The sequence below is a fragment of the Taudactylus pleione genome, unplaced genomic scaffold, assembly GCF_031769625.1.
Source record: "Taudactylus pleione unplaced genomic scaffold, aTauple2 ptg000434l, whole genome shotgun sequence".
NCBI lineage: Eukaryota > Metazoa > Chordata > Amphibia > Anura > Myobatrachidae > Taudactylus > Taudactylus pleione.
The window spans coordinates 944320-959944 of record NW_028284836.1 but is presented as its reverse complement, the minus strand read 5'-3'; positions in this window follow the sequence as shown (position 1 = coordinate 959944).

Here is a 15625-nt window from a genome sequence, read left to right as displayed (position 1 = left end):
AATGAATATGACTTAGAGGAATACAATAAAATGGCTGCCTCTATAAGGTAGGGAATTTAGTACTTGATAAAAGCAGTTAGTCAGACTAAGGTCGTCTACATATCAGAACGACGTGTATCCCAGTCGACTCGACGCCCGATGGAAGGATACACTGCTCAATCCGGTGTACGACATTCATCTGCATGCTGTCGTCACATCTAACATTTGATGTGCAGCACAACAGATGGGGCAACGTCGCTGACGAAGCACGTGAATGCTTGATTGAGGGTACACACTGAGTGATATGGACGATATGTTGCCTGATGTGTACCCGGCCTAAGGTTTCTCTGTTCAAAGCCTGACAAAAAACAGTTTATATTTTGTATCCATTTCCTCTTGAGCAGGGATGGGGAACCTCAGACCCGGGGCCCGTATAAGGCCCACGGAATCATTTGGTCTAGCCCTCTGAGCTTTTTTCTGCTAGCCTCACCTGGCTAGCAGGGTAGTTAGAATGGCACCGTTGAGCCAGAATCTATGCAGCAGTGCCGCCCGGATTGTCCTTAGGATACTTCAGATGGTCACAGCACTGCCCTTACAGCTCCGGGCATTGCTGTAATCACCGGCGATTGTGGCCTCGCCCCCGTGTGACATCACGGAGGGGGCGTAGCCTCACCAGGCCTGCGAATGATGTTATATATGTCAAAATGGCCCTCGGCAGAAAAAAGGTTCCCCACCCCTGCTCTAGAGGATCAGGAAAAATGGTAATCCCGGCCTAAGGTAATAGCCTCACATTCAAGCTCTGTGTTTTTTTTTTTTTTCATTTAACTTTTCTACATCAGGGTCCATAGGGTATCCACAGGATACCTTGGGGTAGGGGTGTGCATCGGCCACTTTTTGGTTTTGGATCAGGGTCTTTCTTCGTGTTTTGGATCTGGATTGGTTTTGCCAAAACCACCCTTCCGTGTTTTGGGTTCTGGGTTTTGTGTTTTGGATCTGTATTTTTTTTTAAAAAAAGCATAAAGACAGCTAAAATCACAGAATTTGTGGGTTTTTCTGCTCCTATGCTATTATTAACCTCAATAACCTTAATTTCCACTCATTTCCAGTCTATTCTGAACACCTCACAATAGTGTTTTTATGTCCAAAAGGTTGCACCGAGGTAGCTGGATGACTATGCTAAGCGATACGAGTGGGCGGCACAAACACGTGGCCCATCTAGGAGTGGCACTGCAGTGGCAGACAGGATGGCAGTTTGAAAAACTAGGCCCCCAAACTGTACATAATGCAAATGCAAAGAAAAAAAAGAAATGCAAGATGGAATTGTCCTTGGGCCCTCCCACCCACCCTTATGTTGTATAAACAGGACATGCACACTTTAACAAACCAATCATTTCAGCGCCAGGGTCTGCCACACGACTGTGGCTGAAATGATTGGTTCGTTTGGGCCCCCACAAAACAAGCTGGCAATTAATGTGTCCCTGCACAAACTGGCTCTATGGAGGCAAGATGTCGTCCTCATCCTCCTCATCCACCGATTCCTCACCCTCTTCAGTGTTGTGTGCATCCTCATCCAGAAATTTTTCGGGCCACCCAAAGCGTCTCCTGCACGCCCCTATCGCTTTTCAGAAAATTCTGCACCACCAAGTTTATTGTGTGAGCAAAACATGGGACATGCTGGAATTTGCACAGATGTAATGTCCGCACAATATTGGTGGCGTTGTCAGATATCACAAATCCCCAGGAGAGTCTAAGTGGGGTAAGCCACAGGGCGATGATTTCCCTCAGTTTCTCTAAGAGGTCGTCGGCGGTGTGCCTCTTACTGAAACCGGTGATACACAGCGTTGCCTGCCTTGGAACGAGCTGGCGTTTCTGAGATGCTGCTACTGGTGACGCTGCTGCTGTTGCTGCGTAAGGTGATACATCTCCCCAGTGGGCTGTCACAGTCATATAGTCCTTAGTCTGCCCTGTTCCACTTGTCCACATGTCCGTGGTTAAGTGGACATTGGGTACAACGGCATTTTTCAGGACACTGAGGACACTTTTTCTGACGTTTCTGTACAGTCTCGGTATCGCCTGCCTAGTGAAGTGGAATCTAGACGGGATTTGGAACCGGGGACACACTACCTCCATCAATTGTCTAAATCCCACTGCACTAATGGCGGATACTGGACGCACGTCTAACACCAACATGGCAGTCAAGGCCTCAGTTATACGTTTTGCTTCAGGATGACTGCTGTCGTACTTCATCCTCCTCGCTAAGGACTGTTGGAGGGTCAATTGTTTAGTAAAAGTAGTGGTGTTCCTACTTCCTCTCTGGGACGATGAACGACTCCCAGCAGCGGCAGCAGGAGGCGTAGCAATGCAGGATCCTCCGGAGGAATCCCAGATAGGAGAGTCAGTCATGCCAGTGACATGGCCTGCAGGACTACTTCTGATCCTGACTAAGGAGGAAATTGACAAGGAGGGAGTTGACGGTGTGGTTTGCAGGCGCTTGGATACCACAGGACAACGGGATTTAGGTATCCCTGGACTGCTTACGGTCTTAGCCAAAGTTTCTGAACTTGACAGTAACTTTTTATGAACGTGCTGCAGGTGCCGTATAAGGGAGGATGTTCCTAGGTGGTTAACGTCCCTACCCCTACTTATTTCACCTTTACATATGGTACATATGGCAAGACAGTTGTTGTCCGGATATGGATATAAATATTGCCAGACCAAAGAGGTGGAATGTTTAGTCTTCTGCCCAGGCATGACCGTGATGGGCTTTTTCATCCCACGGCAACAACTGTCTCCCCCGGAGCCTGATTTAAACAAACCACATCACCATCAGAATCCTCCTCGCCAACTTCCTCCTCAGCGCCAGCTACACCAGTATCCTCATCCTGTTGTATTTCAACAGTGACATCTTCAATTTGCATATCAGCAAGTGGACTGTGGGTCCTTTCAGCACTTGCAGTGGGCGTGCAAATGGTGGAAAGAGCCACCTCTTCCCGTCCAGTGCTGGGAAGGTCAGGCATCGCAACCACCACACTTGGACTCTCCTTGGGGATTTGTGATATCTTCTTAGAACGCACAGTTCTTCGCTGTGCTTTTGCCAGCTTAACTCGTTTGATTTTTTTAGTGGGAGGAGGGCTTCCATCATCATGTGAAGCTGAACCACTAGTCATGAACATAGGGAAAGACCTTAGCCATTCCTTGCCACTCCGTGTCGTAAATGGCATATTGGCAAGTTTACGTTTCTCTTCAGATGATTTAAATGTTTTTTTCAAGGTCATTTTCCTGAACTTTGTCATTTGGGATTGTATGTGCCCTCTACTATGACATTGGGCATCGGCCTTGGCAGACGACGTTGATGGCATGTTATCGTCTATGTCATGACTAGTGGCAGCAGCTTCAGCACTAGGAGGAAGTGGTTCTTGATCTTTCCCTATTTTATTTTTATTGGAGAAAGTTTGGTCCTCCATTTATGTTATATTGATATATACGTGCGGCTAAGGCGCACACAAACACAGAAAATAATTTTTTATTTTTGTTGGAGACTTTGTGGGTTACACCACCCTTTAAGAAATGAGCCAGCCGGCCCTTTACTTATGGGATACAGGCGCACGCTTGGCGCTGCTCCTTTGTTGATGCACGTGCAGCTACTGCGCACACAATTCACAAACACAAAAAAATATATTTTTTTATTTTGTTTGGAGTGCCCTTTAGCGGTCAATCCAGCCGGCCTTTTACTTATGGGATACAGGCGCACGCTTGGCACTACTTTGTTGATGCACGTGCGGCTACTGCGCACACAATTCAAAAACACAAAAAAATATATTTTTTTATTTTGTTTGGAGTGCCCTTTAGCGGTCAATCCAGCCGGCCTTTTACTTATGGGACACAGGCGCACGCTTGGCACTACTTTGTTGAGGCACGTGCGGCTACTGCGCACACAATTCACAAACACAAAAAAATATATTTTTTTATTTTGTTTGGAGTGCCCTTTGGGGGTTACAGCACCCTTTAACGGACAAGCCAGCCGGCCTTTTACTTATGGGACACAGGCGCACGCTTGGCGCTGCTCCTTTGTTGATACACGTGCAGCCACAGTGCACACAATTCACAAACACAGAAAAACATTTTTTATTCTGTTTGGAGTGCCCTTTGGGGGTTACAGCACCTTTTAGTGGTCAATCCAGCTGGCCCTTTATTTATGGGACACAGGCGCACGCTTGGCACTACTTTGTTGATGCACGTGCAGCCACAGTGCACACAATTCACAAACACAGAAAATATTTTTTAATTTTGTTTGGAGTGTACTTTGGGGGTTACAGCACCCTTTAATGGTCAAGCCAGCCGGCCCTTTACTTATGACACAGGCTCGGGGGGGTTCGGATTTCAGAAATGCGAACCCGCTCACCCCTACCTTGGGGTATAGGTGATGACGTCAGGCATCGGGCACTATAGAGTTAAGTTTTCAGCCTCCCAGGATGCACTAGGGTCCCCCTCCTATACCCCGCCCCCGAGCCAAGGAATCTCAGTTTTCGTTGGTGCCCGGCTCGGAGTCGGAGCACCTGTTTAGAGGGGGGCTAAGGATAGCCCCTGAAGTTTTCTTCAAGGCAGCTGTGGCTGCCCATCTGGAAGTACAGCATGGACAGTCACTACTGACGTCCATGCTATCTTCCCTACACCCCCGCCTGTACCAGAACGCCGGTACTGATCCGGGGATGCTGGTAAGCATCTGGGGTCACAGCTAGCGGTGACCCCAGATGTTTTGGACCATGGCCGGATTTAAGGGGTACAGCAGGTAAGCAGCGGGGTCCCGCAGTGGGTCCCCGCTGAAACATGGCTCAGAGTCCCTAGGCAGGGGGCTCCCTGGGGACTGGCTGCAGCGTGGAGCCAGGTAACAAACCTGCGCTTCCACTACCCCCTGGGACAGCAGACCGCAGCTGAGCGGTAGCGCTGCGGCGTCCCAGGGGTTAATTGCATGCCATGGGAGTGCACCTTCCCTGTACACAGCCGGCGCCTCCCCCACTGCACACAGCCCTCTCTGCTCCTGCCGATTGGCCCTGTGGCAGCGCTCCTCCCCCAGGCCGGCCTCCTCTCTGCTCCTCGGTGGCCATCTTTATAGAAGCATGGTGATCGCTGATGATCCGTGGCATCGTGGTCTGGGTCCCCCGGCATACCTCTCCTCCGTTGGAACAGGTCTGTGTATGCAGCGCTGTGTCCTTCCAGACTCTGGGTCTGCGTAGTTGAGGATCAACGCTGATAGTGCAGGGATTAATTTCTTTGCATCGTATGTGACTGCTGCTAGCATCTGCTGCCTGTACTTTCACTTTCTACTGTCAGCCTTTTCACTGTCCCTGCTCTTCTTCTGCTAAAGCCCTTGCGGTGCGGTGATTGCAGGGCGGTTCTCCCTCTATACTAACGAGTATCAGTGAGAGGGGTCACATACTTGCCATCATGTCTGAGAGTGATTTTTCTCTCCAGCTTGTGTGTACTACGTGCAAGGTACCTATAGCGGAGGGGGAGGGTAGCGCGGAGGTGCTATGTCGGCAGTGTTTTTTATTGGCACGACCATTTACAGCCACGGCTCCGGTACAGGAACCACCCTGGGCTTGTTTCGCCAAGGCGCTTACAACTCTAGTGGACCAGTTAGCTCCGCAACCTGCGTTCTCTCAGATGGGATTGTCCCAGCAGTCAGTGGTGTCGTCACCCCTGCAGGGGTTCCCGAGACAACTGATGGTACCCCACAGCCTCCCTATTTCCCCTCCTCAGGTCTCTCAGGAGCCTGCGTGGGTTAATTCACTGACAAGTTCTGTACAGCATTTGTCGGACGTGTTACAAGGGGAGTCTTTGTTGCGGCCTCACAAGCGGCCTGTGGCATCTCTGTCCGCTCCTTATGAGGATGACGACGGGACATCCGATGATGGGGAGATTCTGGATCTTTCTGACCAAGAACCTCTCCGTACTAAAGAGTCGGACACTAAGTCTAAGGTTTATATTCCTGGCCTTATTCGTGCAGTCCGCACTGCTTTAGTTATTGAGGATGATGATCCTCCGGTGTCAAAGTCCAAATATGCCTTTTTCAAGGATATTAAGGGTGACGCCACAGTGTTTCCTCTTTCGGGTCAGTTAGTAGATCATTTAGAGGAGGCGTGGAAACAGCCTGGCAAACAGTATCAGCCTCAAAGGCGTTTAGCGGTGGCTTATCCGTTTGCGGACAATTATTTCTCTAAGTGGGAATCCCCTCCTCAGGTGGATTCTCATGTGACACGCCTAGTCCGAAGTGCCACATTGCCCATGCCCTCCATGTCCTCCTTGAAGGATGCTACAGACCGTAAGGTGGAGATCTGCCTAAAGTCCATTTATTCCCTCGCGGGGGGGGGCATCCAGACCGGCTATGGCCGTATGTTGGGTAGCTAGAGCTATGGTGCGCCGGGCCGATAGTTTGGAGGCGTCTTTGGATTCCGACTGTTCGGCTGAACAGTCCGAGTTGATAGGTAACCTCCGGGATTCGGCCACTTACATCAATGAAGCGGCCTTGGATATTAGTACCCTCACTTCTCGCATTTCCTCGGCAGCTGTTGCTGCTCGTCGCACCTTATGGTTGCGATCCTGGAAGGCTGCCGCTGATTCCAAAAAGGGATTGAAAGCTTTGCCATTTAATGGAGAAGTCCTCTTTGGTCCGGATCTGGACAAAATTGTGGCCACGCTGGCGGCAGCCAAGTCTGCATGTCTCCCGTCTGCTGCGGTCCCTTCCAGTTCGGGTACATCGTCCTTTCGGCCTTATAGGGCCCAGGGTAGGCCTAAGGCACAGTCCTTTCCCTGACAGGCTGGGCCCAAGAAACCGGCCAAACCCAGGAAACAGGCCTGGAGTACCAGACATCCGGCCCCTAAGTCTAATGACAAGCCTGCGGCCTGACAGTCCGGGCTTCCCTTTGGGGGATCCCAAAGTGGGAGGCCGCCTGCTGCAGTTCACCCAGTACTGGTCGGCAACTATGACAGACACTTGGGTTCAGGAGGTGTTTCTCACGGGTCCTTGCGGGTACCGCGGTTTAGGATGGAGACCCTGCAGTCCATCATTCTGGCGCTGGAACCTAGGGATTACATGGTGTCGTTGGACATACAGGACGCTTACCTGCATGTCCCTATTCTTTTGCGTCACCAACAGTTCCTCAGGTTTGCAATCCGCAACGATCACTTTCAGTTCCAGGCGTTACCTTTTGGCCTGGCGACAGCACCACGTGTATTCACCAAGGTTATGGCGGTCATGGCGGCGTCCCTGCGGCTGCAGGGAGTCCGCATGTTGCCGTACCTAGACAACCTTTTGTTGGTAGCAGGGTCTCCAGAGCTCCTTCTACACCACTTGGATCTGATGATTGCAGTACTGCAACGGCACGGCTGGTTGACAAACTGGCAAAAGTCCACCCTGATCCCGTCTCAGAGGATTCTGCACCTCGGAGCCTTATTGGACTCCAGTCAGCAGAGGGTCTTTGTGACGGGGGAAAAGATCTCTGCCTTGCAGTTGAGGGTGCGCAGTTGTCTGCAGAGTCGCCGTGTGTCTCTACACTCGGCGATGAGGTTACTGGGCTCCATGGTGTCAGCCTTCGACATGGTGGAATATGCCCAGTTTCACTCCAGACCTCTGCAGCAATTGATCCTGTCCAACTGGAATGGACTGCCTCAGAGTCTAAAATCCCAGACGATGGTGCTCACTCCGGAGGTTCGCCTGTCCCTTGCCTGGTGGTTACAGACGACCCATCTCAACAAAGGTCGTCCGTTTTGGGTGGCGAACTTGGTCCTTTTGACAACGGACGCCAGCCTTCGGGGCTGGGGAGCAGTCACAGGTCCACACTTGTTCCAGGGCAAATGGACTCAAGCGGAGGAGCTTCCAATAAACATCTTGGAACTCCGCACCGTTTTCAATGCTCTCCAGCAGGCACATCGGGTTCTCCGGGGTCACCCCGTGCAGGTCCAGTCGGACAACGCCACCACCGTGGTTTACATAAATCGGCAAGGAGGAACCCGAAGTCGGGCGGCACTCGTAGAGGTGTCCCGCATCCTGGTCTTGGCGGAGCGCAATCTCCCGGCCATATCAGCAGTATTCATCCCGGGAGTCCTCAACTGGGAGGCGGACTTTCTCAGTCGTCAGGACGTTCATCCGGGGGAGTGGTCCCTGCACCAGGACGTCTTTCAACTTCTGCTGGACAGGTGGGGTCTTCCAGAGATCGACCTCATGGCGTCACGGCACAACAACAAGTTGCCGGTGTACGGGTCTCGCACAAGAGACGAAAATGCGTCTCTGGTGGACGCTCTGTCCGTCCAGTGGACGTTTTGGTTTACTTATCTCTTTCCTCTGTTTTCCCTTCTTCCACGGGTAATCCGGAAATTCAAACAGGAAGGAGGGACGCTCCTGTTGATAGCTCCTGCGTGGCCCAGACGGCACTGGTTCTCAGACCTTCAGGGTCTATCCGTGGACATTCCTCTGCGGTTGCCGCTACGACCGGACCTACTGTCACAGGGTCCTTGTCTCCACCCGGACCTGACTCGGCTGTCTTTGACGGCGTGGCTGTTGAGACGGCCATGTTAAGGTCCAGGGGGTTTTCCAGCTCCGTAGTACGAACTATGCTAAGAGCTCGGAAACTATCTTCTGCAAGAATATACCATCGTGTGTGGCATACGTTCTTCCAGTGGTGTCGGCCGAGAGGTTATGCACCTCGGGAGTTCCGTCTGTCTAGAGTGTTAGCCTTCCTACAGGCGGGACTAGACCATGGGCTTCGCCTTGCTTCTTTAAAGGTGCAGGTATCTGCCCTGTCTGTCTGGTTCCATCATAGGATTGCTACAATCCCTGATGTGCGCACCTTTATGCAAGGTGTTCTTCGAATTCAGCCGCCTTTTGTTCCACCGGTGGCGCCTTGGGATTTGGCTGTGGTCCTGAGGGCTCTACAGGGACCGCCGTTTGCACCACTGGGCTCAGTGGATCTTAAATGGCTAACAGCTAAAACAATTTTCCTTCTGGCCATTGCTTCGGCCAGACGTGTTTCTGATTTAGGGGCTCTCTCCTGTAGACCCCCTTTCCTGATTTTTCATGGGAACAGGGCAGTGCTGCGCACTCGTCCTGATTTTCTTCCCAAAGTTGTTTCCCGTTTTCATATCAACGAGGAAATCGTTGTGCCGGCTTTTAACTCGCCTGACCTTTCAGTGGGTGAGGCCACTTTGGACGTTGTGCGGGCCTTAAGGATTTATGTTGACCGCACTTCTTCGTTTAGGAAGTCGGACGCCTTGTTTGTCCTCTATGGCTTCCGTAAAAAGGGTTGGCCTGCTTCAAAGCAAACTTTGCCAGGTTGGATCCGTATGGCAATTTCAGAAGCTTATCTTTGGGAAGGCCTTCCGGTTCCATCCTCTGTGAGGGCTCATTCCACTAGGTCTGTGGGTCCTTTGTGGGCAGCTCGACGTGGTGCCTCTGCAGTCCAGATCTGCAAGGCTGCCACGTGGTCCTCTGTCCATACCTTTGTGAGGTATTATGCGTTTGACACCTTTGCCTCTCAGGATGCTTCCTTCGGGCGGCGGATTCTCCTTTCAGCACAGGAGCGTCCCCACCCTTGAAGGATACTGCTTTGGGGCATCCCCAAGGTATCCTGTGGACCCTATGGACCCTGATGTAGAAAATATGAGATATGGTAAGAACTTCCCTTTGTTATCTCTATTTCTACGAAGTCCATAGGGTTCCACAGGACTCCCGCCCTGTCACACCTGTGCTGCAGATGGGCTTTACTCTGGTCACTGGTTTTTCCGTCTCCCTCTGGTGAGAATGTGATTCTTGTGTGTGTCCAGATCTTTTTTCTCTCTCTTCCTTCTCCTCCTCCGGCCTATGGCTTGGTAGGTAACTGAGATGCCTTAGCTCGGGGGCGGGGTATAGGAGGGGGACCCTAGTGAATCCTGGGAGGCTGAAAACTTAACTCTATGGTGCCTGATGCCTGACGTCATCACCTATACCCCAAGGTATCGTATGGGACTTCGTAGAAATAGAGATAACAAAGGTAAGTTCTTACCATATCTCATATTTTTCAGCCATTTCTGCTGTAGCAGTTGAAGGTTTGTCACAATCCCCTGCAGAGGGATGAAATCGGGAAACCGGCTGTCTTAATCCCGACAGCCGGCTTCCTGACTGCTTTATCCCGGCGAGGGTTAAATGACAGGCGTCTATATCTAGATGCCTGTCATTTTCCCGACGCCGGGAGACAGGCGCCCGGCATCTCGATCGAAGGGATGGCGGGCGCCGCGAGCGGACAGCCGTGGGGGGGGGAGGGTTGGGTTTAGGGCACCCGGGGGGGACTTAGGGTTAGGCATTCCCCCGGGGGACTTAGGTTTAGGCAGCGGGAAGGGGGGGTTAGGGTTAGGCACTTACAGGGGGGATTAGGTTTAGGCCCTTGGGGGGGAGGTTAGGGTTAGGCACCCCTCAGGGAGGGTTAGGTTAGGTTAGTTTTTACTTACCTGCGGACGATCGGGATTTCCAGCGCTGTCGGGCTTCCGCTGCCGGGATCTCTGTTTCTGTCGGCCCGGGATTTGAACTGCCAGCCAGAGGGACGGCGGTATTTCATACCGATTCCCCTGCAGAATGTGACCATACTACAGTCTAGTAAGGGTTATTGAAGGTCATGGATGGATTTTAAATGATCAAGTCCAGCCAGAGTCCCTGTCAGTTGATACTGTCTCTATATTAGATCGATAGCAAGCTGCAGAGAGTTTTCCTGCCAGAAGATAATCACTTCCCTACAGTGATTGGTGAACAGAGTGTTAGGCTTCCAGAGACTCTGTTTTCCTCTGCCTGAAGTTATTATGGAAGATGGTTTTCTCCTTCAAAGCCATTCAATACAACAGGTTGCACTTTCAGAGGTTTTGTTTGTACAACCTGAGAAATAAGTAGATATCCAGTTATAATTAGCTCATTAATTTATCACCAGAGATGCGTCAGTCTCTGAGGTGATGATTGCAAATGGAAAACTTGCGTAGTCCACCCATTTTTCATTATCAAATGGACAGTAGTAACTACAAACCCAAATCTTCAGGGATGGGGGGAGGTGATCCACCACCTTTGCTTACAACAGCCATGGTTCAAGGCCGAGGCAGCAGATTGCCATCAATATGCCGGAGCTCAAACACTCTGAAGGGGGATTAGTCTGTGTTATAGGGCAGACCGGTCAATGTTCAGTCAGACAACTCCAAGGCTCTGGCACCTAATAATCAGGTAGGGCAGAAAGAGTAACATGATAACGAGCCATCTCTGCTGGATTCTGTTTTGGGCAGAAAGCTTTATTCCAGCGATCACTGCAGTATAAATTCCAATGGTGGAGAATTGGTTGAAAGTTGATAGATCTCATGATCCCAAAACAACAGCAAGTTGCTCAAGTCCTGCTCCATATCCATTTAGTGGGTGCCATGACAGGAAGCCAAGAATTAAGGCATTCTGGTTGTCTTTGTGGCTCCAGATTGCCTAAACAGAACTTGGTACCTCTGATGTGCTAAGCCTGGCAGCAGCTTCCGGTTGGTTTCTTCCTATGAGAGAAGATATGTGTTGTCAAGTTTCAGTTTTGGCACCATGACCCACAGAGCCGCAACGAATGGTCCCAGCACCCAGTGCAGGCCATGCTCCCTCCGCATGATGTCATATGCAGGAGGCGGGACCGGGAATTACACCAATGCCCGGAGCATCCTGAGGTGCTGTAAGGGCAGCGGTGTGTACACCTGAAGCGTCCTAAGGACACTCCAGGCGGCACTGTTGCAGAGATTCTAGCTGCAGGGTGCCTGGAAACCCAGATCCACAGACCGTGGGTGAGGGCGATGCCACTAACAGAGCCCTGTGCGCCGCACCCCTCGCAAACACCCCTAGTTACAGCCCTGATGACCCATGTCAGTTGGCTTTAATAGCTTTTACAGCCAAAATTTAAGAAAAAATTATTTTCGGAGGATGTGGTGTAGTCTATGTTAAAAGCTATAATACCGTTGTCTGCTTATAATTGTAAGGTCTGGAAGACGCGTGAACGATTTAGATTCCATTCCTGTTTGTTCAATGTCTTGCATCTTCTTTTCTTTAACTCTCCGTTCGGTTTTGGACTCTGACTGGATGTGGAACCGTGCGCACAAAGTTTATCATCAAGGATAGCCAGTTACATCTTAGTGACTATTCAGAGCTGAAAACCCTGCGTTGCGATAAAAAAAAAAAAAACTCACCTGTCAGAGTGTCTCCAGTGGTCTTTGCGGCTCTCGGTGGCCTCCCCGTCATCTTGTCACTGAAGAGGGGGCTGCAGGGAGGTGCAAGGGCTGCTGGAAGATGTAGTTCTCCCAGTGCTGTTGCTGGAGGTATACACTAACACGGGGGGGGGAGTCACACACAGCAGGGGTCACACACAGTGGAGGTCACTCTCACACATGATCATACACACTACAGACACTTTCAAACACTCACACACACTCACATAACCACCCTGCTGTAGAAGACCCAGCTACCGGTGCTGGAGGAAGAAGACACCGCTTTGGAAAGTGAGCAATTAAGGTCTAATTAAGCTAATTGGAAATTTCCAATTGCTTAGTGTCCCAGAGCAAGTCCCGCTGATTTTTCCTAAAATAGACATTTTTCTAAAAAATCAGACTTGCCCTGGAGGTACGAGAAAAAAGATAGAAATCACCGCGTGCCATTTTTAGTCATGTAATTGAATAGCAAATTCCAGTGGTTGTGGAAAGAACCCAGCACAACAGGTTTTTTTTTAAATTTTCACGCCCTCAATTGAATTCCCCCTATTAGAAATACCAACAGCCTGTGTGAGAGACTACATTTGAGGACCTTAATATGGTTAGGAAAAACAAACTATGGGAATCTGCGTGAGTGAATATTTATTGTAGAATTTATATAGCAGAAAATAGAAGAGCACACTTCTGTAAATAAAATAATCTGAGTTAATTCATAAAATTGTATCTATACAAGTAAGATTTTTAGACAATGTAATATATCACAGGTTTGTTTTTCCTATTGCTGAATATTGGGGTATTTCACTCTCTGACACCACTTCTCCTGCAGCTCTCTCCTCTGGGGGCCTCACCTCTCACACCCCTCGGCCTGGGTGTCGCCATGGCAATGGTGTTGGGGTCCTTCTATCCCCTGGTTACTCCTACCAACTTATACCCTCTGAACCATCCCTTACATTCTCTACATTTGAGGTTCATGCTATACGCCTCTTCCAACCACTACACCTGCGAGTAGCTGTCATTTACCGTCCCCCTGGCCCTCCCTCCAAATTCCTTGCAACTTTGCTTCCTGGCTCCCTCACTTTCTCTCCTCAGACCTTCCCTCCATTATCCTAGGTGACTTCAATATTCCAATTGATATCCCCACAGAATCCTCTGCTTCCAAACTCCTTACCCTTACATTTTTATTTGGTCTCTCCAAATGGACCTCCTCATCCTCCCATGTGAGTGGACATTCGCTTGAACTGGTTGAACCCCATGGTTGAACTCCATTCCCCCTCTCTGACCATCATCTTCTCTCTTTTAACTTATCCCTCTCTCCTTCCCCTCCTCTACCTTCTAAGTCCACCATCACTAAGCGTAACATTGAGGCTATCGACACCGTTTCTTTTTCTTCCCTGCTTGACTCACTTCTCTCTCCTATCCTCTCTCTCTCCTGCCCTGAACAAGCCACTTCCCTATACAATGCCTCCCTTACTTCTGCTCTGGACTCTGTTCCTCCGGCAATCACTACTCACCCTCGCAGATCCACACCTCAACCCTGGCATTCCTAATGCACCAGATACCTGCAAAAGTGTTCATGAACTGCCGAGCGACAGCGGAGAAGGTCACGCTCTAAGGCAGATTTTCTCCATTTCAAATTTATGCTTTCATCCTACAATGCTGACCTTTCCCTCTCTATACAGTCATATTTCAAGCACCTCAAATCCCCAGCATCTCTTCACCACCTTCAACTCCCTCCACTGCCTACCCCCTCCTCGTCTTCCCTCCTTGCTCTCTGCCCTTGACTTTGCAACCTACTTTACATCTAAAATTGACTCCATATGTCAGGACATCATATCCCACCAGTCCCCCAGCACTCCATCTCTCCATCACCTTTCCCGAATCACCCATCTCCTTCCATTTTACATACTCTGACATTCATCTCCCCTGTATCTGGAGAGGAAGTCATGGCCCTCATCCGGTCACCCCCCCCTTCCACCTCCCCCCTTGACCCTATCCCTTCACGTCTCTTCTACTTCTCTCCTTGTGCCTGTTCCCATCTTGCTCACCTCTTCAATCTTTCCTTCTCATCTGGCACTGTCCCTTCTGCTTTCAAACATGCCCTTGTCTTCCCCATTCTTAAAAAACCTACCCTTGATCCTAACTGTCTCGCCAACTACCGACCCATCTCTCTCCTCCCTTTTGCCTCCAAACTCCTTGGGCGTATTGTTTACAACTGCCTTACCACCTTTCCTCCAACTTCCTCCTTGACCCTTTTCATTCTGGCTTCTGTTCTCCACTGAAACTGTCCTCACGAAAGTCAGCAATGACCTCCTTGCTGCCAAATCCAAGGGCCACTACTCTCTGCTCATGCTCCTTGACCTCTCTGCTGCTTTCGACACTGTGGACCACCTTCTCCTGCTGCAAATCCTTCACTCCCTTGGTCTACATGACATTGCCCTCTCCAGACTGTCCTACCTCTCTGACCGATCCTTCTCTGATTCCCCTCATGACACTTCCCCCTCACATCCTCTTACAGTAGGTTTTCCCCAAGGTCTGTTCTTGGACCACTCCTATTTTGCCTCGTAAGTCCTCTCTAGGTGAACTCATCAGCTCTTTTGACCTCCAATATCATCTCTTTGCTGATGATACTCAGATCTACCTTTTCTTCCCTGACCTCTATCTAACCTTCTCTCACCACTCGTATCTCCAACTATCTCTGCTATATCTTCCTGGATGTCCCAGCGATTTCTTAAACTTAATATGTCTAAGACTGAGCTGATCATCTTCCCACCCTCCCACATGACCTCACTTCCCACTATTTCTTTATTCTCACCGAGGATGCTACTTAGACCCAAATATACTCACTGGTCATCTCCAGATTGGACTACTGTAACCTCCTCCTATATGGCCTCCCCAACTCCCATCTCTCTCCTCTCCAGCCAGTCCTCAGTGCTGCCGCTCAACTCATCTTTCTCTCCAAATACTCTACATCTGCCTCCCCTCTCCTACAAGCTCTTCACTGGCTCCCCTTCCCCTTCAGAACCCTATTCAAGGTTCTCACACTCGCTTACAAAGCCCTAACCAATTCCTCTCCCATTTACATCTCTGATCTCATCTCCCCTCACTCTCCTGCTCGCCCTCTTCGTTCAACAAATGCATGCCGTCTCTCATGCCAACATTACTTCCTCCCACTCCCGCCTCCAATATTTTGCCCGTGCTGCTCCCCACCTTTGGAACTCTCTCCCTCTCCCAATCATTCTCTCCACCTCTCTACAATCCTTCAAACGGGCTCTCAAGACCCACTACTTCCTCAAATCCTTCCAGCTCTCATCCTAACTTGCTGCTATATGCTCCTTCCTTCCTGTCTACCCCATCTGTGTCCCGCCTGTTTGTCTTTCCCTCCCCTTTAAGCTCTTGCGAGCAGGGCCCTCTA